Source organism: Typopeltis vanoorti, chromosome 21 (genome assembly GCF_054136105.1).
Source record: "Typopeltis vanoorti isolate ZY-2024b chromosome 21, IOZ_Tvanoo_1.0, whole genome shotgun sequence".
Taxonomy (NCBI): domain Eukaryota; kingdom Metazoa; phylum Arthropoda; class Arachnida; order Uropygi; family Thelyphonidae; genus Typopeltis; species Typopeltis vanoorti.
The window spans coordinates 21,447,773-21,470,097 of NC_143569.1; the positions used below are offsets into that span (position 1 = coordinate 21,447,773).

Here is a 22,325-nt window from a genome sequence, read left to right on the forward strand (position 1 = left end):
TAAGATTAATAACAGTTATAGTTGGTATTGATCTTACGTATGGACCAGATTTCACACTGAATCTCACGTTCACGACTCTATGTGATTTAGGTTCTGATGTTTTCATTCATATGAGAACTCAAATCATATTTTCAACTGATTACCTCCATCAATTGCAGTTTTCTGAAAGGTAAATTAATAGCAAAGGAATATTTCATCATAAAATAGCCTCAGATACACAAATTTTCTTGTAAAACTTACTAGATTACGAATAAAGACTAACGAAAATTAAAAAAAAAAATAATGAACACGCAAATAAAACTGACAAAATAACAACTGACTGAATCATTAGGAAGCAACGAAATCATTCCCACACCGTTAACGATATCATCATATGCTTGCAGTGGCAAGTACTGTAATTATAAAAAAACGATGTCCATTTAGCTAACATACGAAATGAATACATAGATCTCAAGCTTGACTTTTTGTGGTGAAATACAAAAATAAAAAAAAATCTACCTTTTTTTTTTTTAACTTTTAAAAAATAAAACAAAACTGTTCACAAAAGGGTAAACCTTCGCAGCGTTACATCCTAAGAAAGTGTCTCGTTCGTCATATCTGTTCCAATTGATATTCATCATATTCGGTAAAATTCTGGATGAGTCTATATATCATTTCCAGTACCTCTTAGCGATGCAGTTTTATCTGTTTTATTTTTTATTTAATTTTATTATTTTTTTAGAAAAGTTATCTAATGGCTCTGAGAGTGGTTTTTTTTTATTGCTGATAAAAGCTAAATTTTTATATTGTCATACAAAATAGCCCGTCCAATCAACTAAGGCGAGTAATATTCGCCTTCTTCACGAGATTTATTATTATTATTCGTGGCACCTCCAAGGAGTCCGAAGACTCATCGTGGGAGGACACCTGCCATATAACCGTCTCCACCACTACACCGAACCTCCACTACCAATCACCTCCATCAACCGCCCATCACCACCAACACAACTAGTATTTTTTGTCTGTAAATTGCGTGTGTTCTGAAGGGCCGATTTGTCTGTATGCGGGATGAAAAACCCGAGTTTCCGGGAGAAAAAACCCTTCTATCTCCGTATGAGATCGGCTAACTCACATTCGATTGAAAAGTCCACATAAAGATTCCAACCGTCGCGACGAGAATCGAACTTAGGCCTATTCCAATCGAAAGGCGCAATGTACCGTCGTTCTTCCAATTGCGCTACGAAGGTGCTTTTGTGTCAAGTCTTTACAGTTTCAGTAAATACGTGTTGGTTAACTCGTTGAACTACCTTTCATGAACTGAAAATTCTGTAGATAATGACCACATAATAACCTGGCCAGCCGGCAAGATATAACAAAAATCATTATATAATTGTGGGGGAAGGGAGAAATCCTTTCTTCTTTGCACAGTATATTCTGAATGCAGAAATGGTATTAAAATTAAAAATAAAATAAAATAAAATAAAAACATACGAAACTCCACGAATTCTTACTATTGGATTTATAATAAACATCTATATAAATTTTATTATTTTCTTTGATGGCATATGCGAGTCACTATTTGGTAGATAAATAATAGACTGTTCATATTAAGCCATCTCTATCTTACTATGTTCATCGTTCAATAAAATAAGTGGTTCTTAAACTTCATTCAAATTCCAGTCTTCTACTCAAAAAATGTATTTATTTTATTTATTTATTTTTGTGTTTCCTTCGTGTAGTATGTTTCCCAGTACACGACAACTAGCAAATATATGTAGTATAAGGAAGACAACAAAATGTCAGAGTTTTTGCAAGGCTGAGAAATAAGGGCCCTTTGCTTCGGAAGTAACTCAAATTACAAATGAGCTTTTCTCTATAGATTCCTAGCATAACGGCGAGTGTTAAGTGCCCTGTCAACATACACTTTGTTCCACACACTTGTATATCTCGTAACGATGACAGCTATTAGGCTTCTGCGCTAAATATAGTCCTACAGTATGGTACATGCTGCAGCGCCATCTACTTTATGCAGTTGAGTGATGAAGTAAATCGGAAACAAGAACTGCAAACTCAATTCTAAAAGTTTAAACATGCTGCGGAAGTAATAAGTTTCAGATTACTCTCAGCGACATTCTACTCGTTGCGGGTGTCCTATTTTTGTTATAATGAGAAGCCAGCTGAACCGTATCTTGCTAGCTTCATCAATGAATATTACAGGATTTGAAATACGTAACGTAACAGCAAGAACGTATGAATATATAGATGCATAAAAGAGAAAACATCCTTCTAAAACAACATAACTGGTTTAGTTGAAATTACTGCCGAAGTAACTGAAGTAATGAGACCAATGTATCATGCATATTAAATGAGTGAATTCTCTGGTCTAATTGTTTATTTTCCATAAGAAAAATCCCCCCTCCATTACTAATGAGATCGGCTAATGTTCAATTGAAAAGAACTTATATGAATTCCCATCCCCAGATGGAACTGGAATCTGAGTCTCTCCAGCCAAAGGTCAAATGACAAGACATCGAAAATGGAAGGAAATTTGTACCTAGTTATAAGTAAAGAAATTTTACAATTCTTTATATCTTTTTAAAAGCATTCTTTGCAAAAAATACTTATTTAGATTTATACATAGCAGACTTCGCTTTGACGGAATCCGTCCTCCCTTCCAATTACTACCACAATTTACTGCAGAGGATTTTCACTTTTTCACGGCATCATCATCTATAAGAATGTGCAACAACACGCGTGACCTTTGACTTTCGGAATTTGTGATGTTATAAATAAATAATTAACTTGGGAATGATAAATGCCAGTCTTTGTCAGTTATGTGGTATAAATATATTGCATTATTTGGCGATACTGACTTGTAAGTATATCGAGTCTTTATCTGGTTTGTCTGCAGTTCAGTTTGCAGCGATATATTGCTGTCTATTTTGCAGTTAGTTTGTATGTACGACTCAGGAAAGAGTAGGAGTTGTTAACCTTAAATCGAAGTAGTAAACAGACAAAATATTGATCTCTTTTTAGATACGCATACATGCAAGAACCATATGGCTGGTACAGCTAGGTTAAGACCGTGAAGAACAATATATAAAATAACATACATGCAAATTATCTCAGACAATCATAAAAAAGTTTATTTCGCAATAACTTTCTTGTGTGGTAATGGCACTCATTATCATATCAACTGACCCTAGAACCATTCTAGTCTATATGCTTTATAATAGTTCTATAAAATTATGATAAAACAGTTATTTTTGACCACAAGAACTATAGTAAAATGAAGGACTACTATTTGGGGTTTTTTTTGGGGGGGGTCAAATTTATTTTAAAACTAAGTTATAGCAACTAGTTTTGCCAACTGTGGCTGTTGGCTTCATTAGGGTAAAAGATGTATAAAAAATAAGAACACTTAAGCGCTAAAAACTGTTTATACTAAAACCATAAAATGAACTGAATACAATTGCATTTGTATAAAAGCAGAAGAACGCGTACATCACACGCATAGCGCGTGTATGATCTACTAGTTGTTATGTAGGAACGTTCTGTAGTTGGCAGAAAGATTTAATTCTGGCATGTTGAAAGATCTAACGAAGGTCTTCCAGATCTCGGGCAAAATCAATCCTTGGTTTCTATTAAGGTTTTGTTTTGAACGGTCTGTTTTGAAATTTGTTTTGTTTGTTTTGAAAATTGGCGAATGGTCTGTGCAGGTTTAAAAGCTATTCGTATTTCACGAGGCTTCAGGAGTCTGGCAATCTTATTGAAAATTGTCCACGCAAACGGAATCACTATGGTAGAATTATAATGTATATCTTCAGGTTGTCTTCACAGAAAAGAATCTTGTGGATTAATTTTCTAGGATAACCATTTTTTGTAAGGTTATTTGATATCAGGGACAGTTCATCTTGGAAGTCTTTATCATCTGTCGTAATGGGAGAGTCTCTATTTTTTAGCATTTGTGCAATGCTGTTTTTGAGAAATATGGTATGAAGAAGTGAAGTGCAAGTATCTACCTGTATCGGTCGGTTTACGATAAACTCTAAGGCTGATACGACCATCTATTCGTTTCTTGATTAAAATGTCCAGAAATGATAATTGGTTATCTTTCTCAAGTTCTAGAGTGAATTTAATTTTTTGATGCAAAGAATTAATCTTGCTTAGAAAATCGAACAAATCCTTTTCCGTAATTTTCAACAATAAAAATATCATCGACGTATCTCCACCAAACTGTGGGTTTAGGGTCTAGTTGAGAAACTTGAGAAAGATAACCAATTATCATTTCTGGACATTTTAACCAAGAAACGAATAGATGGTCGTATCAGCCTTACAGTTTTATCGTAAACCGACCGATACAGGTAGATACTTGCACTTCACTTTTTCATACCATATTTCTCAAAAACAGCATTGCACACATGCTAAAAAATAGAGACTCTCTCATTACGACAGATGATAAAGACTTCCAAGATGAACTGTCCCTGATATCAAATAACCGTACAAAAAATAGTTATCCTAGAAAATTGATCCACAAGATTCTTATCTGTGAACCCCCACAAAGACAACCTGAAGATATACATTATAATTCTACCATAGTGATTCCGTTTGCGTGGACAATTTTCAATAAGATTGCCAGACTCCTGAAGCCTCGTGAAATACCAATGGTTTTTAAACCTGCACAGACCATTCGCCAATTTTTACGATCTCCGAAAGACAGTCATCCATTTTTTAAATATGCCGGAGTTTACAACATCCCCCTGCTGGTGAGGCTTGAACTATATTGGCCAGACTTAAAGAAGTTTTGAAATCAGGAAGAAGGAACACATAGGAGACATCAATAATAATAGAGAAGACAAACCAGGTTAGCCTTTCATTTTGCTAGGACTAACCATATGATACAACGGGATAAAAGCTCAATGCCCTACTTAGAGGAGGACTTCCGCTTCCGAATTATAAAAGAAGCCACAGGTTCTCCGTTCAGAACAAAACCTTAATAGAAACCAAGGATTGATTTTGCCCGAGATCTGGAAGACCCTCGTTAGATCTTTCAACATGCCAGAATTAAATTTTTCTGCCAACTACAGAACGTTCCTACATAACAACTAGTAGATCATACATGCGCTATGCGTGTGATGTACGCGTTCTTCTGCTTTTATACAAATGCAGTTGTATTCAGTTCATTTTATGGTTTTAGTATAAACAGTTTTTAGCGTTTAAGTGTTCTTATTTTTTATACATCTTTTACCCTAATGAAGCCAACAGCCACAGTTGGCGAAACTAGTTGCTATAACTTAGTTTTAAAATAAATTTGACAAAAAAAAATAGTAGTCATTCATTTTCTATAGTTCTATATAGTATACACTAATCGTGTTACTTCATTATGTCGATAACAGGAGGAAATTTATTTATATGGGACTATTTGATTCCAGATGAACATAGTACAGCTGTTATATGAATCATGAAGGATGGACAACACGAATCTAACAGGCCCTTAAGTAATTTAAATAGAGCATCTAAAGGAAAAGAAGAGTTAAAACTGCATATTATTATTTTTTCATATGTGGTCACCACTTCATCATGAATCGGTCCTATCTATTATTTATACATAGTCAGTTCAAGATAACTCAGCTAATTGTGCCTATCTTTCACTGGCAGAAAGAAAGAATTCCAACAATTAATCTAAAGCTATTTTAAATAAATTCTGCTATGTTATTTAAATTTATTTCCAAAAAATATTTACTTAGCTTTAATAATGCATTACAGAATTTATCAAATGCCGTTATTTTTATATTCGACAACAGGTAAGTCTAAATTGCCATATTGTTCTACGTTTATGTCTGTATATATAATTGACACTATTTTGCAATTTTTCTAATAGCCCGATAAGATCCGAACAAGCAAATGAGTTCAATGTGTCTGTTGTCTCTTGGCCGCAATGTTATTCTGTTTTGAAATACATGAAAGAACTTATCATGTACATATACATACATATAATCTCCTACGTTGGCAAAAACTAAAATAAAAATAAATTTAAAATACTTACAAGATTATTGTGTTAAAGATTCCATAAAATTCCCATAATTAAATATTCCGCAGAGAACCAGAAATTTAGTTTCCACGCAGACCTATTTTAATAAATAAAACATTCTAAAGTTTCCCAGTTACTATACTAAAATGGAAAAATGCAAAATTTCAAATTTTTTTATTTGCAATCAGAAATTAGGGTAAAAAAACGTTTTTTGCAGAGAGTACTCCATAGAGGAAGTGTCATGTAATAATAATAATAATAATAATAATAATAATAATAATAATAATAATAACAATTTTTTTAATTGATCTCTCAAATATTTACATATACTATATACAATTTTCATCTTGAGTAACATTCAACATATTATTTTACAAGGTTCAGCACTAAGTGCTATATATAATGAAATTTCAATACTAATGATGATAACATAGTTTTTTTTGCTATCTTTTAAAATAACAATCACAGTAAATAATTTACAATTAGATCGTCCAGAGTTACACAAGTTATATAATATTACATGTAGGTTACTATATTTGTTTCTTTTCTTTTTTTTTTTCAAAGTTTGAGAAAGAGTGATTATACATGCAATTAAAATATTATATTTCCTATTTCTCACAAACATACAATGTAAATTCATTATTTACATATTTTTTTAATAAGAAGAATAGTTTATTACATTATTTTTTTCATGTTACATAGTAATATTATATTAATGGTATTATCACATAATAATCAGTATCTTCTTTATTGTTTTATATACTTTACTGTTTTGTTACATTTCTGCGTTTGATTATGAGGATTACGTGTAAATGAGTGAGGCAAGTTAATCCCACCTACTTCGAAGCTTGGGTTAGCTTTTATGAAGTGAGTGCGATTTAGCCTTCACTATTTATGTTGTTGTTACTGTTTATGCATGGGATGTAGGCATTGGATGGTGGTGATTTGTGATGTGTATATTAGTGTTAGTTGAATATTAACTTTGTTGGTATATTTTCCAGAGTTCGTTTTTTACTGTTCTGTAGTTATCTATGTGTTTTAACTTTCTTGGTAGGTTGTTGAGTTGCGTTGGTATCCGATGTGATCTCATAAAAGAACCCTATGAGTTGATGAAGGGTGCAGGAATGTAAAGAGTTGTTGTAGATCGTGTTATATGATATCTGTCTCTGTTGTTTCGATAGGTGATGTTGAAGTAATTCCTTGTTAATGTTATGTAGTGGTTCAGGTTTTTAATGCTCAGGATTCTGTGTGTCGCCATGTGCTGGTCGGATATTGGTTGTTGCATGTAAGGTGTCCAGATCACTGCTGACACAATTTTTCTACGTAATGTTTCTAATTTTGTTAGGTGACTGATGTGTTTGCATAGACAGTTATGCCGTATCTGAGTAGGGATTCGCAGATACCGTGATATAGGAGTTTTTTTATGTTGGATGGAATAATGTCTTTTACTTGGAAGAGTTTTGCTGCGATGATGCGAAGTTTGGTATATAGGTATTCTATATGTTTTGTCCATTTAAGGTGGCAATCTATATAGAGACCAAGGTATTTTGCAGGTGTTACAGGTTTGATTTCGGGACATTGGCAGGTATTTTTGTTGTTAATGCAGCGGTATGTGTGACAGTGTATCGATAGTGGTGCGGGGCGCATGATTCTTGGGTTGTGTATTATGAGCATCTGTGTTTTGGTGCCGTTGATTAGAATTGCGTTTTGATAGAAGTATGTTGCGATTTCATTTAGGTCTTGTTGTGCTTTGCAGAGAGTCGTGTTGATGTCTGTGTGGATTGCTAGTAGTGCGGTGTCATCTGCGTACTGAAATATTTGACTTTTTATGGTAATGTTAAGAACATCGTTAATGTATATGTTGAATAGAGTGGGTGATAATATGGCACCTTGAGGAACACCGTGTTTTATTTGTATACCCCGGCTGTTACGTACCTATTTTTGTTACTTGTGTTCTGTTTGAGAGGTAGTTCCTGAACCATGTATGCAGCGTTCCTCTTATACCTACTGAGTATAGTTTGGTAAGTAGTATGTCATGTTCAAGTGTATCAAATGCTTTGATTAAGTCAAGCAGTATAAGGACGGTGTACTTGTTTTTGTCGAGAGCTTTGTTTATTGTGTCGTTTATTGAATTATAATAATAATAATTTACAAAGTAGTGTAAAGTTCTCTATTTTTATATAAATACAATTCGTGAAAGGTTGAAAACCATGTAATGTTGTAAACCTATAATGCGTTCTGCACCCTGGGCTGTCTAAGGATTAAATAATACAGAACCCTTCTCTTGATGCCGAATATGGAACTTTTAAGCCACTCCAGTAAGCAGGATGGTGACCTCATATCAATGAAATTTATCTTTTCTCCTTAAAAAAAAAAACTTCACTTCAAACTTTACTTTCAAATCAAACTTGTTTGGTTGGAAAAGGGAGATGTAAAACTCGATGTCGGTTCGAATTTTACAAGCGCTTTACATCGACTTTTACAGAGGTCACATCGCAAAAGTTTATGTTGTAAAAATAAACCTTTGTATAAAGAATGTACATAGTCCGATGGGAAATTAACCTGCTCAAATGTAGTAAACAAACAATGTCTAAAATTAGTAACAACAAGAGAAATGCTGTATCACTGGAAACTATATGTTTATTGTTTTAACTAAGTGCATAGGAAACAAACCTTTGTTTAAACAAACCTCTGTGTATGCCCACCTTCAAGGTCATTCTTAAAAAGGTCGACGCGGATCAGACAAGGTTTCGCTGTCCGACAAATCGAATTTTTGAAGTGCATTGGAGATAATAAAGAAATAGTCGGCTTTAAGAATAGATCAAGGAGTCGCGCCGAATTCTTCGGGGATCTCAACCCTTCATACAAGGTCAAGGAGACGGAGAAATAAAAAGGTTGAGTAGAACATCGATATCGGCAGTCGAAAATACAGGACACGACTATACGGCTAGGGCACGCCAGAAGTCGGAGGGAGGCAGAGAAGAAAAGGACGCCAGTCCACCTGAGGCTGTCTAGATCTTGGACTTGGCTGTGGGAGGTTGCCGGAAGCTAATAACCGAGGAGCGGACTTCAGCGCCCGGAGAAGAATGTACTGCTATCTGAACGAGACTTCATAAGCTCAGCATGTTGGACCCCCCCCCCCTCGTCCGAGCACATGAGTGGCAGAAATCAGCGTTCCAAAATCCCGCCAACAATCCCTGATCAGACGTCGGTGAAACAAGACACTGCAGGAAGAAATCTAAGGCCGTAGACGGAAGAAAGGTTTGAGAACTCTAGAGCAGAACCTAGAATGAGTGTGCGACCCAGATGACAGAGCCTATGTGAGTTCGTTCAATTTATTTTATGTTCTATGTTTCTTTTATGTAATCTAGGAGATAAATTAGATGAACTGATAAAATTTAAGGTACGAGTTATAAGCAGTGTCTATAAGAAAGCCTTTCGGGTTGTCAGCAATTGGAGTACACTTGTGGAATAACTTGGCATAACTAATTAATTTCTGTATGAATAGATTAGAATTGTTTTTCAATAAGCTGAGACGAAATGAGTATTTATGCTGTATAGGTTGTTTAGAATTGCAAAAGGAAGTTTTTACGCTAAATTTTAACGGATAGGTAGAGAGAGTAACCTCCCTATCGTTTAATTGATGTACTTCTGTATTAGTGTAAATAAATGTGTTTTAATTATGTGTGTACAGAATGCCGCCTGATCTTTTGATTTACAATGCACTGTTCCTAAATAAACTCTAACCTGAGAGCGGAAAATAAATAAGGTATTAGAAGCGTAATTTAAGTGCATGTGGACCACGACTGTTTATGCTATTTTATTTGAAGGAATTTATGCTAGGGAGAGAGAGAGAGAGAGAGAGAGAGAGAGAGAGAGATCTACTGGCCGCATCACTGAGTCTTATGCCGAGAAAGGAATACTGGTGGTGCAGTCTAAACAAATAAATTTCCAGTACTCCTTGGCATACGACAAGTAGTGCGAAAGGTGGATAGATTGTGTACGAAAGAGTACGTCACTAAGGAAACACAAGATAGATTAAGAAATTAGCAAGGATAGAGAATAAATAAGATATTACAAGATAGCACTGATTAAAGTGTAAAGCATCAAGGTAAAGAATATAGGATCGAAGTTTATATTATATAAACATTATAATAAAGATTACATAACAAAATAATAAAGAAAAGCGAAGATCCCCCCCCTTTTACAACGCTAATACACACAAACCACTTCATGCACAAGGTATAGTGCACTGTCTATAAAACTCGTGATCCAGAAATATCCTTGGGCATTACAGAGGTAAACAGAGTCTCTGTAGCTTTGTCGGAATCAGAGATGGCATTTGTTTGAGAGACATAGATTTGAATCCAGTCCAGGAGGGTAGGGACCTTTATAAGGGCTTTCAACTAAAGATAATTTGTGGCTATAACAGGGAGGTGGGGAAGGTTTTACCTCCTGAAAAATTGTGTTTGCCATCCCACAAAAGAGACAAACTGGCAAGAAGAACACAAGAAATTAACAGACATAATGCACTGGCTTCGTGGTTTTAGTTGTTTTTGGACGTAGTTCCAAACAACAACAACAACATAACGCAGATTGCTATCATTTTGTTCTTGGTGGACTTAATCGGGCCCAATATCAGTATATTGGGTACTGCTGTCTAATATATTCACATTTAGAAAAAGAAATAAGAAACATGCCATGTCAAGCATTTTATACTATCAATTATTTATAGCACTACTATACATGATGACTATATCTGAAGACAGATATGTGAAGACAAATTGCTGGATCTTGGTGATTTTAATAAATGCTCTGGAGGTGTTTTTTTGTTGTTGTTCTTTTTTTATTATTTTTTTATTTTAATTTCTTTATTCTTAGTATTTCTATTATTTATTTATCTATTTTATTATTTTATTATTTTTATTATTACAGTCGATTGCAAACTCGTAAGGAAGGAGAACCATCGACATATAGCATCCATCAGTACCCTTCTGACGGATGCTACATACTGCAAATAGCGAAAAACGTCATTTCATCTAAAGTAATTTCATATTATATAATTTATTTTCCAATGTTCCAAAAATGTTTATTTTATTCTATTTTTACTTAGAAAACGACAGAAACTGTTATCTGTTTATAATATGGTCATCTATGGAAAAACTAGTACAATATAACACGTTTTTCCCCTAAAGTTCTATTGCAAATATAAATGTAAATGCAAACTGATGACTCACAATTGCTTCTGTATCGAAGTCAATAAATAACAATGCATATACTTTCTCAAAGCTCGATGCAGACGTCCTCTCTACTTCACTATAATAAACAATGTTAAAATCGTTAAGACCAACCACAGCATTGATACATGATATATCATGAGATAAGATCTCTTTTTCTTTATTCCTTGTTATTATTTTCTCCTCCTTTTCACGACACTTTTTATGCCATGGATAAATTCCACGTTGCAGCACAATTCATATGCAAATATAAGCTTATGCTAAAACAGCCTCATAAAAAGCTCTTGCAGTCACGGATCTTTGACCTTTACGGCTACTTCCGGAGTCTCAAGAAAACGCCCGAAAGACAAACATTCATTAGTTGAGCCCAATTACGTTTGCATTCCCTGTGACTCTGAACGAGAGTATTTATGTGACGTCATGGGACACCCAATCTATTCATTTTCTTTTCCTGCTTTGTTATTAAGCAATCTGTTATGTTGGCATTTAGTTGGTTGTGGAAGCATATCGCGCACAAGAGAGAGAGAGAGAGGGAAGAAATATTGCGTTTGCTTGAATGTAAAAAGCAGGACGTGGAGACTGGTTAAGAGAGAGAGAAAAAATCAATAAGGTGGTCCATCTTCATCTTTGTAGATGGGGCCTAATTTTGTTGGCTATTGCGTTGGATGAGATAGTGCTGCACCCTAGGGATTAAAAATAAAACTTTAAATCTTCTGCTAAAATGCTCAGACTCCTTAAAGTATCCGACGTCTAAAAAGCATAATAAAAACTCATTCGCGAGCGCTGCTGCATTGAAATTTTTGATATGTCTAGGCCATTGAACTGTAGAATTAATTTTCTTGAAAAATTTTATTAAAATCCATAAACACTTTAATTCTTTTTATTTATTTGTTATTTTTATGTTAGGCCATTTACACCCACAATTCTTAGGGAGATAACACATATAATTATACTGTACTTATTTGTATAATTGTTTATTTAAATGTCGGGTTGATAAATAAGAAGTATTATGATAATCATTATATGTGTGGTGTTTTCTCAAAGGCGGCGTGAACTATTTTTATCAGTTTAAACTATGAGTAGAAACACTAATAGTTAAGAAATACAGTTTGCGTAGGGAAAAAAAGAACCTGTCTTAGTCTTTCTATACAAACAGTTACTCTCTCTCCCCTCTCTCTCTCTCTCTCTCTCATTTTTTTTAATACTAAAAATTGACAAAACTAGAATTCTGTTCTAATTAACAAAATTCTACTCTAATGTCACAAGCATATATTTATTTTCTTTTTTGTATGTAGTTCCAACTGAACGATCGTTTTTAAACCTATAGTTACATTAGTAGCTTGGAAAGCAAGGATTTTTTTCTATTTTTATTAATTTTATAAATGTTTTGTATTTTACTTATTTTGTACATAACATGGAACTTGTTTAAGCCATTTAGATCTCAAATAAATGGAGAAGCGGTGTCACCTCCGTGCGACGAAATTCAGCTCTCAGTAAAGACAATCACAAACATCGATGTCCACAGCGGAATACAAATCCAGAGCATGCTGGTTGGAGAGCGAATACGCTAAACACTAGGGGATGACCGAGTAGTGACTGTTAACTTGAAAAAGTTTCATGTTTCCTTTCTAGAGCGAGTTTTTCGAATTATGTAAAAAATAAATAAAAACGAAAAAAGTAATAAAAATAGAAAGAAATAAGTCCGTAGCCAACCAAGGGCACAAATGTACTTAAAGTTTACAACCTTTCAAGGATGGGAATCACATTAAAAATAGTATTTTCCCTCTTAGAGTCTCCAATCAAAATTGGAATTTCATTTTCCCCAACAAATAAGTATACGCCCAACTTTCAGATATTATTTATTGTTTGTTTATAAACAAGCATCCGTTTTCTCTTATAAACTGAATAAAGTGACAAAGAGGTGCTTATATGTATTAAAAATTCTCACATAATACTTCCACTATAAACTAAACAAAAGTGACAAAGTGGTGATCAGCTGTAACAAAAAACTGTCTTGAACTGAACTCAATATGAAAAATCACAGCTTGTTCTACACATATATTAATACTAATTTCAGATACAAAGAAAGACTAATTGTTTGCGCAAACGTATCAAGGATGAATGAACTGTAATGAGAGGCGAATACTTGATAATGAAGCAAAGGAAATTAGGATACAAGTGCGCTGTCATTAATTATGACTTTCTATACATAACATATCTTAAAACACTCATCATAAATAACCGAGTATATTATGAGCCTCCGTAGCTTAGTCGGTATAGACGAAGCCCTTTGTTCGGAAAGACCTGGTTTCGATTCCCGTCCAAGATGTGAGGAATCTTTATCTGGTATCTCTTTCGACGAAAGGTGAGTTAGCCGGTTTCATACAAAGGTAGGGTGTTTTTCATCCCTTAGAACAGGGAAACCAGCCGAGTGAACACACACCGTTACAGTCAAGAATACTTAAGACCCAGCCATAGGCCTGATTCGTCAGCTATGCCGGTTCCCGTCAGAGAGACTGCCCAGATCCACGTTGCTCCCGCTTCCAGAAAGGAGATTCTCGGTTCTAGATGTCGCTAGAGAGAGAGAAAGAGACTACTTCTAGCAGCAGACAAGGTTTCAAATTACCGAAAGGAAGAGTTCCAATTGCTGGAGAAAAGTTCCCAGGCCAAGTTAATGTCAGACATTCACCAGTGTGTTGCGTTTTCATTACAATTTGATGAATCAAACGACTTCACTGATATTGCTCAGTTAATGGTATTTATTCGCATGGTATTTCAAGATTATTCAAGTAAAGAAGAACTTTTGAAAATTATACCAATATTGGGAAGGACTAGGGGAGAAGACATTTGATGAATTTGTGAAACAAACGAACTTCCGCTTTTTAAACTTGTGTCTATTACTACTGATGGTGCTCCTGCAATGATAGATAATAAACCAGGCTTCATTTCATTATGTAAAAACGATGACAAACATCCAGATTTTTTAACGTACCACTGTATTATTCACCAACAAGTACTGTGTAGTAAAAGATTAAACACAAAAGATGTTTTGGATATTACTATTATTATTACTATTATTACATCACACCTCCAGGGAGTACAAAGACTCATCGAGGGAGGGAATCTGCTCTACAATTCTTCGTCTCACTACTCCACCAACCTTCATCATCAATGCCATCTACTGCCGACTACCATGCCATCTACCCCTATATCGAGGGCACCGGAAAAAAAATAGTTGGAACTTTAAGAAATATAATCTCTGTTCTGCTTTCAAACCTCATTTGAAGCTGGCTGCACTTATCAACTCTCCTGAAGAAAATCCACTCACTACATCTGCCAACACCTTATCCTTAATACCTGTTTGCTAACCACTCAATACACAATCTTTTCCTGAGTAAATTTTCATGCAACAAAAGAAAATTCATTAGCTCATCCTGCATCACAAAGGAGAGCTGCTCTAGCCCTTTGATTAATTCATCCATCAACACAATCTGTCAATAGTGAATTTTCATTTACATTTGTTTCAGTTTCATCACTATCAATTTCATGACTTTTACTGTTTTTATTTTCTTCATTAAGCCTACTTGCTATATCCCATAACACGTTTTGCATTATTATTATTATTAACAGCCCTCCATGGAGTCATTCTCACTCCTTTGCTCACACACTCCTTATAAAACTTCCAGGGAGTTTGGATATGATGATAGGAAACTTCTGTTGTACAATAATGTTCGCTAGCTCAGCAGAAGTCAATTTTTAAAGATTTCCTGTATTAATTAAGGATATAAAATTTTTTCTTGATGAAAAAGGAGATATTTCTCCACAATTTAGTGATAAAAGATGGTTGTTACACTTATCAATTTTAGTAGATTTCTTTACGAAATTAAGCAATTTAATTTAGAATTGCAAGGTAGTGATAAAATTTAATTGACATGTTAAGTTCAATAAAAACTTTCCAACAATACTTACTTTTATTAAAGAAAAATATAAATGACTGCGAATTTAGACATCTCCCATATTTATGAAAATATTTTGAACAAAATCAAGAAATGCTTCACTATGATTTAAAAGAATTTATTCGTGAAATAGAATTAGTTGAGGAAGAAATAAATTCAAGATTTAAAGATTTTAATAAAACTGAAATGATTGAATCATTTATCAATAATCCATTTCAAGAAAACTTGAATATCACAGAAATTTCAAATAAAATTAGTCAGCTGTTTGATATAAACCAAGCTGAAGTAGAACTTGAGATAATAAACATTCAGAATAGATTACATTTAAAATCAATAAAGAATGAAGTCATTTGGAAGTATGCACATGAAAAATTCCCAATATTAACTGATAGCGCGAAAAATTCTGTGGTGTTTCAGATCGACATACTTGTCAGAATCTGCCTTTTCAAATATGACCGCCAGAAAAAATCAAATAAGAAACCAATTTACAAATGATCATTTGGATGATTGTCTGAGATTGGCCACTTCTTCATATCAACTTGACTATGAAAATATTGCGAGGTCCAAACAATGCCAAATTTCACATTAACTTTTTTTGAACAAGATCAAGATAAGATAAGGAATCATGACGTGTTGGTTGATAAGAAGATGACGTCGTGGGCGTGACGTCATGCGATTGGAATGTTTGGAATTTCCCTGGGGATATATGTGCCAGTGATGTTGTTATCAGATGAAGATAAGTGACGTCATTTGTTATTTATAAATAAGTGATGTCATTTGTTAGTTGAAAATAAGTGACGTTATTCTTTTGAATGGAAAGGATGATATTAGTGGATAAGGAGTCATCTCATGATTGGTGGGACACTTCTGACAAGATCAAAATCAAGATAAGATAAGGAATTGTGACGTGAATGTTTGTTGTTATAGAGTTTGGAATGTTTGGAATTTCGCTGGGCCCTCGTCTGTCAGGGACATCACGTGGTGTTTTTGGTTCGCTTATTGGATTGTGGGTGTATTTATAGATAAGAATCATGACATTATGTGTTTGGAAATTTCTGGTGAACATATGTCTCTCTGTGATATCACATGGTGTTTTGGTTTGGCTATGGAATTCTGGGCGATGTTTTTGAGATAAGATATCTTGAAATTTTCCCAGGGTGACATACATCCATCATTGTTGTCATGTTTTGTGTTGTCTTGGTTGTCTATAGATGGCTGTACTAATTTTCCAATACATTTTGGGGTATTTCTTTCCTGTTAAAGGGTGGGAATTCTTAGAGTAGAGTAGAGTCTAGTGATGGCTGTGTTTCGAGCTTTTCTGAATAATTTAATTATGTTGGTGTCTCTACGGCATTCTAAAATAAATTAAAATAAATGCACAGTTAAATGGATTACAAAACATTTTGTGTGTATTCTAGAAATTCTAATGATAATTAAAATTACTTACTATCTTTCCAGAATGGCTCTTCTAAATGCGAATATTCCAAAATAGTTGAATTTTATATCCACACCACAACGCAAACACAACAACAGAAAGAACGAAATTTCTGTAAATACTATAACCTGAAATAGTTGAGTATTTCTTCCTTTAGATTTCAGCCCATACAATCATGCTATTAAACAAGAATTCTGTTTTTTACCTCTTTCAGGTAATTCTTTCCAACTACAAGGTGATTTTGTCAATGCATATCTTACAGTAATTCCATCAGAAATACAAATTTCTTTACAAAATATATTTGAAGTCTTATTGAAAAGAAATTGGCAATCAATTATCCCAATGATAACTGAAAATTCGTATTTTTCACCCACTGTCGATTTTTCATAATCGTTTTCCTTCATTCTTCTTCTTAGATTACTTCATATGGCACCACAAATAAATAGTTATTTATTATCATAATTATATTTCACTGATTATTAGCTCTGATCGTATATTTTATGTTAACTTTCTGTTACAAAATTCTAAACAATTAGAATTTTTCACAAAGAAACTTTCAAAGAATTTTGTGGCTCACACATGATTTCTCACACATTACCAAACACAAAACAGCAGCTGCAATGAATGAACGATTACCTTAAGTCCAAAGTCACTCGACTCTATGGTATTTTCTTATAGTACTGTTTATACTTACGCTGCCCTACCCTGACCATTCCTTCAAAAATGAACCTTTTTCACAGATGACTCAACGACATGTTTTCATATGCTGCTGGATATACTGTTGGTGTGTTTTTATATTATCTTACTTTGTGTGGGGAAAGGTAAAATTTGTATATGTGTTATCTGGAGAGTAAAAACATTTTTTCTATACCAAACTTTAAGAGTTTGAGTCACGTTTTTGGGTTAATTATCTGTTAAATATCTCTGTAAAACAACCAAATTCTAACAGTTCGGAATTTCGATTATGTGAACGAATTGTATTCAGATAACTCAAACAATGTCAATAGGTAGCATTAGACAATTTCTAAAATAATCAATACATGGATATCAGTTTTCAACATTTTTTTGTGAAATCAATGCCGTTCCTGGCATTAATTTCACAGTCGTGATTTTTTTTAAATAATTAAACAGAATTGCACTAAGGTATAAAGTTGTGGATTTAAATATCAAGTTCTAATCAGAATAACTGAGTAAAAAATTCACTGTGGAAAAACACAACAAAAGCGCACATCTTTGTTCATTTAAGTTTACAAATGCATATTTTATTTTGCTGAATTATTATTTACAAGTATATTCACTGAGAAAAATTCGAAAACATGTAATCACCTCAAAATATTTTACAATATTTAGTTTAGACACTTAACATTTTCCAAAGAGTTCAATGAATAAAATTTTTGTTACTCATCATCATCATCAAATTCCTGCTATGTACCCTCAAGGGGTGTACAGGATGTACAGTACTACATGAAAAAATTACATCATTACTAACTTCCTATCTACAATTTTCCTCCAAATCAGTCTGTTACTTGTCAAGACTCCAACATTATCAGATCTTATATTTCTATCGTCTAAGGCACTTTGTACCGTATCAATCCACCTATATCTTGGTCTTCCTCCGGGTCCTTTTCCTGCCAACCTGGAAGAGAACACTTGTTTTGCTAATCTTTCTTCTGCCGTTCTGCATAAGTGACCATACCACCTGAGATTAGCTCTGCTAATGCATTCCTGGATGCTGGCAATGTCAAGTTCTTTCCTAGTATCCTCATTTTTAATATGATATTGCCATTGATGCCATCTGTTCATGCCTCTAATCTTTCTCAGGACTCTTATATCTGCGGTCTCTAGTCTTTGGTCAAGTGTTTTATTTCTGACCCAGCTCTCAGATCCATAAGTTAAAACTGGTTTGAACACTGTCTTGTATACAGCTAATTTAGTGTTCTGACTAATTTCTCTCTTATTCCATATGAATTTACCATCTTCAGTAAAAGTTGTGCCTAAGTAGCTGAAATGTTTTACTTGTTCCACAGGTTCTCCATTCACAACACGTTGACATTTTCAATGATTCTGCCTATTTTCATTGTCTTTGTCTTTTTATTGCTGACCTTCATACCATATCTATTACAACAGCTATTCAATGTATTCAGAGAATCTTGCAGACTTGTAGCGGATTTATTTAGAAGTATAACATCATCCGCATAAAGCAAAGAGCTGACATTAACATCTCCAATTTTGATATCAGGTTTAATAACACTTTCCTTCATAATGTGATCCATATAGATAATGAATAACAGAGGGGATAATGTACATTTTTGTCTCACACCAGATTTAACATTAAACCATCTTCCTGTACTTCCTTCAATTCTAACTGCTGACTTACAACTCAAATAAAGACTAAGTATTGCTTGATATAATGCCCCAATGACACCATATAACTGCAGCGTATTGAATAGCTTCTCTCTTGGCACCTTGTCATATGCCTTTTCCAAATCGACAAAACTTAAATACAGATCTTTGTTATATTCCCATGCTTTCTCGACTATTTGTCATAATGTGAAGATCTGATCCTGACAGCCTCTATTTGGCCTGAATCCAGCTTGTTCTTCACCAAGATTTTCTTCCGCAATTCTTCTCAACCGTTTCTCAAGTATACTTGCATAGATCTTTCCAGGAACACTCAATAGGGAAATACCTCTGTAATTCTCACATTCAGTTTTATTTCCCTTTTTATATATGGGTACTATGAAAGCTCTACTCCAATCATTGGGAATTCGTCCCTCCATCCAGGCTTTCTGAACTATGCAGTGCACCCACTGTAAGACTTTTATACCACCATACTTCAGGATTTCTGGTCGAATATCATCTACTCCTGCTGCCTTTCCACATTTCAAGCCTTTGATGGCTTTTTCTACTTCAAGTATGGATATGTATTCCAGACTGCATGCCTGGTTAGTGTTTTTTATCACTGTGCTGTCATCACTGCTTGTTTCATATAGCAGTTTTTCAATGTAATTACTCTATACTTCAAGGATATCTTTTTCTCCTGTTTTCATGTCACCTTTATCATCTCTAACTCCTTTTACAGCACTCTTTCCTCCATTCCTAAGCTTCTTCAACAACCTCCAGAATATTTTGCCACATTCTTGATATTTATTTTCTATATTCTTGCCAAAGTCCTTCCATGACTTTTGTTTAGCTAGTTTTACACACTGTTTAGCTTTCTTACATTTGTCTCTGTATTCTGTAAGAGTAAAAGCTGGCTTATTTGCCAGGAACTTTTGATATGCTTTCTTCTTTTCCTTCACTGCCTCTTTAACTTCCTCTGTCCACCAGGGAGTTCTGATTTTTTTATCCTTGCACACAACCTCACCACATGCCTCTCTGGCAGAATCAATCAATGTTTTCTTCAGAATTTGCCACTGAATCTCCAAGGTTTGATTCCTGTTCTCAAACTCTTTCATTTTCTTTTCAATAATATTTCTATATTTTAGTCTACAGTTCACATCTGAGAGCTGCTCAACTTTTATTCGCTTTAAAACTTTCTTACATGTTATTCTTTTCAATATGAAATTCAATTTTATCCTGCTCAAGACTAAATAGTGATCACTTCCAATTTCAAATACTCTGTACACTCTGGTGTCCTGCACCAGGGAGAAGACATCACTATCAACAATAACATAGTCAATGAGACTTTTCTTATTCCTAGCCTCTTCTCTCCATGTGAATTTGTGCACATTTTTTGTTGGAACATGGTGTTAGTAATAACCAGTCTATTTTCTGAGCAGAAATCCAACAGATATTTGCCATTATTATTAGCTTTGCTATTTTCTCCAAATTTTCCCAAAATATTTTTGTATGTCTCGCAATTATTTCCTACTCTGCTATTTAGATCCCCAACAAGGACCAACTTTTCCTTTTTCATTGTGTCAGTTGCTTTTTCTAGAGCGTCAAAAAATTCCTCCACTTCTACCTTAGTAGAACCTTCTGTGGGACCATAGGCACAAATAAGTCTCATTGTCCAGTTCCCCATTCTCATATTTGCCCACATTACTCTACTTGAGACTGACTGCCATTCAAGAAGATTGGCCTCGTATTTTGTGTTGAATACTATGGCTACTCACCAGTTTTGGTCTTTTTTGTTTCAGTCTCCCCTATTATGTTGATCTGGTACTTATCTAATTCCTCAGCTAGCTCCATTTCTTTGCCATTCAGGCTTCTTACGTTGATAGTACCGATCTTTAACTCTGGTGATGTTGAGTTGGGGTTTGTTTTCAGATTTGTTCCAGTAGCTGACTTTTCACTCTTCGCCCTGTTTCCCTGACGAAAACAACGGGGGCCTTGTTTAACTGGGCGGTGCCCCAGCCGGCATGAAATTTTGTCATGTTGTACCATCATTTTTTATTTTGGTTTAACCAATAAGAATACAATTTGGTCGGCTAAATCCCAAATTGCCAGCCCATCCTCGTTCGTTCAGTATCAAAGTAGATACCCAACAGGGTGCACCACGAGAAGGTGAGGATTGGACATTAGGTCAGAAGCCCTGGTCGGTTCTCCACATTCCTTTAAAGGCTATGTGGAGGTCTCCTCTCAGTTACACAGCTTTGACCCTTAAGCACCTCATTTTTGTTACTCACTGTTTCTTAGTTACATTACATCAAAAGAGCTGTTCACGCAAAAGAGTTTTTAAATTAGATACCATGGTAACCATACTTCTATACGTTTGATATTGTCAGTCTGGAAATGACACCATGCCTCCCTAAAATTCTGTGTATTCTTTTGTCAGCAAATATACACAAATAGTTTTCGTAAAATGTTCGTAAATGTCCCAAAATAAAGAATCTTTATCGAATTGGATAAAATCTTGAAAGTCTAATTTTAGCATTAATGAATTTAAATGATTAATGCTCATTTTCCTCATGATACGAATAGGTGGTAATTCAGTTTCCAAAAATAGTAAATGATTATCAATGTCGTACATTTTTGGCGAAAATCTCTCAGCTTCTTCACAACTAATAAAAAAAACTTTACTTCCATCAGCTCCTGTATCATCAAGTATTTGTTCCCCATCTTGGCATTTCAGAATATAACACTCACCAAGGTCCATTTCGCAGTCAACTCTTCTTTGAGGGTAGCCGAAGATATCAGGCCACTTCCTGTGTAACTTTTCCCAAGTGATCCTGGATAAATACATTACAATGTATGTGTCTTCTAAAATAACAATCGGTTTCCATTTAGAGCAATGTGAAGAGTTTTGTCTCATGCTATTTTCCTGAAGAAAGAAAATTTCAATGACTTTTGTGGCTCAAACTTTATTTTACTTTACTTTCCTGGATACAAAACACTACAACACAATATGATAACTGCACGGGATGAACGAATTGTCATAACTGCAAAGACACTTGACTCATTTGTTTTTCCATATAGTACTGTTTACCTGACCCTTACCCCTGACCATTCCTTCCAAAATGGAACTTTTGCACAGATGATTCACGGACATGTTTCTACATGCTATTGGATATGATGTTGTTGTGAGATTATCTTACTTTGAGACATCATAGGGCAAATCTTATCTCTGTGGCTCGAAGGATATATCTATATTATTTGACCTTATTATGTTAAGTATTTTATCCTCAAAAAGTGTTTTTGATATTAGACCATGTGACTATTTCTCTCAGTCATATGTCCGAAAT

At 34.4% G+C, this 22,325-nt stretch overlaps 1 long non-coding RNA gene across 1 annotated transcript in view; it reads left to right on the plus strand.

Moving 5' to 3' along the window:
• LOC150094667 (uncharacterized) overlaps positions 1–11,123 on the plus strand; it is a 114,341-nt gene extending 103,218 nt beyond the window's left edge. Inside the window, exon 2 of the long non-coding RNA XR_016550189.1 lies at positions 10,946–11,123. This is a non-coding gene — a long non-coding RNA (uncharacterized LOC150094667). The remainder of the gene's footprint in view (positions 1–10,945) is intronic.
• The last annotated feature ends 11,202 nt before the right edge of the window (positions 11,124–22,325 follow it).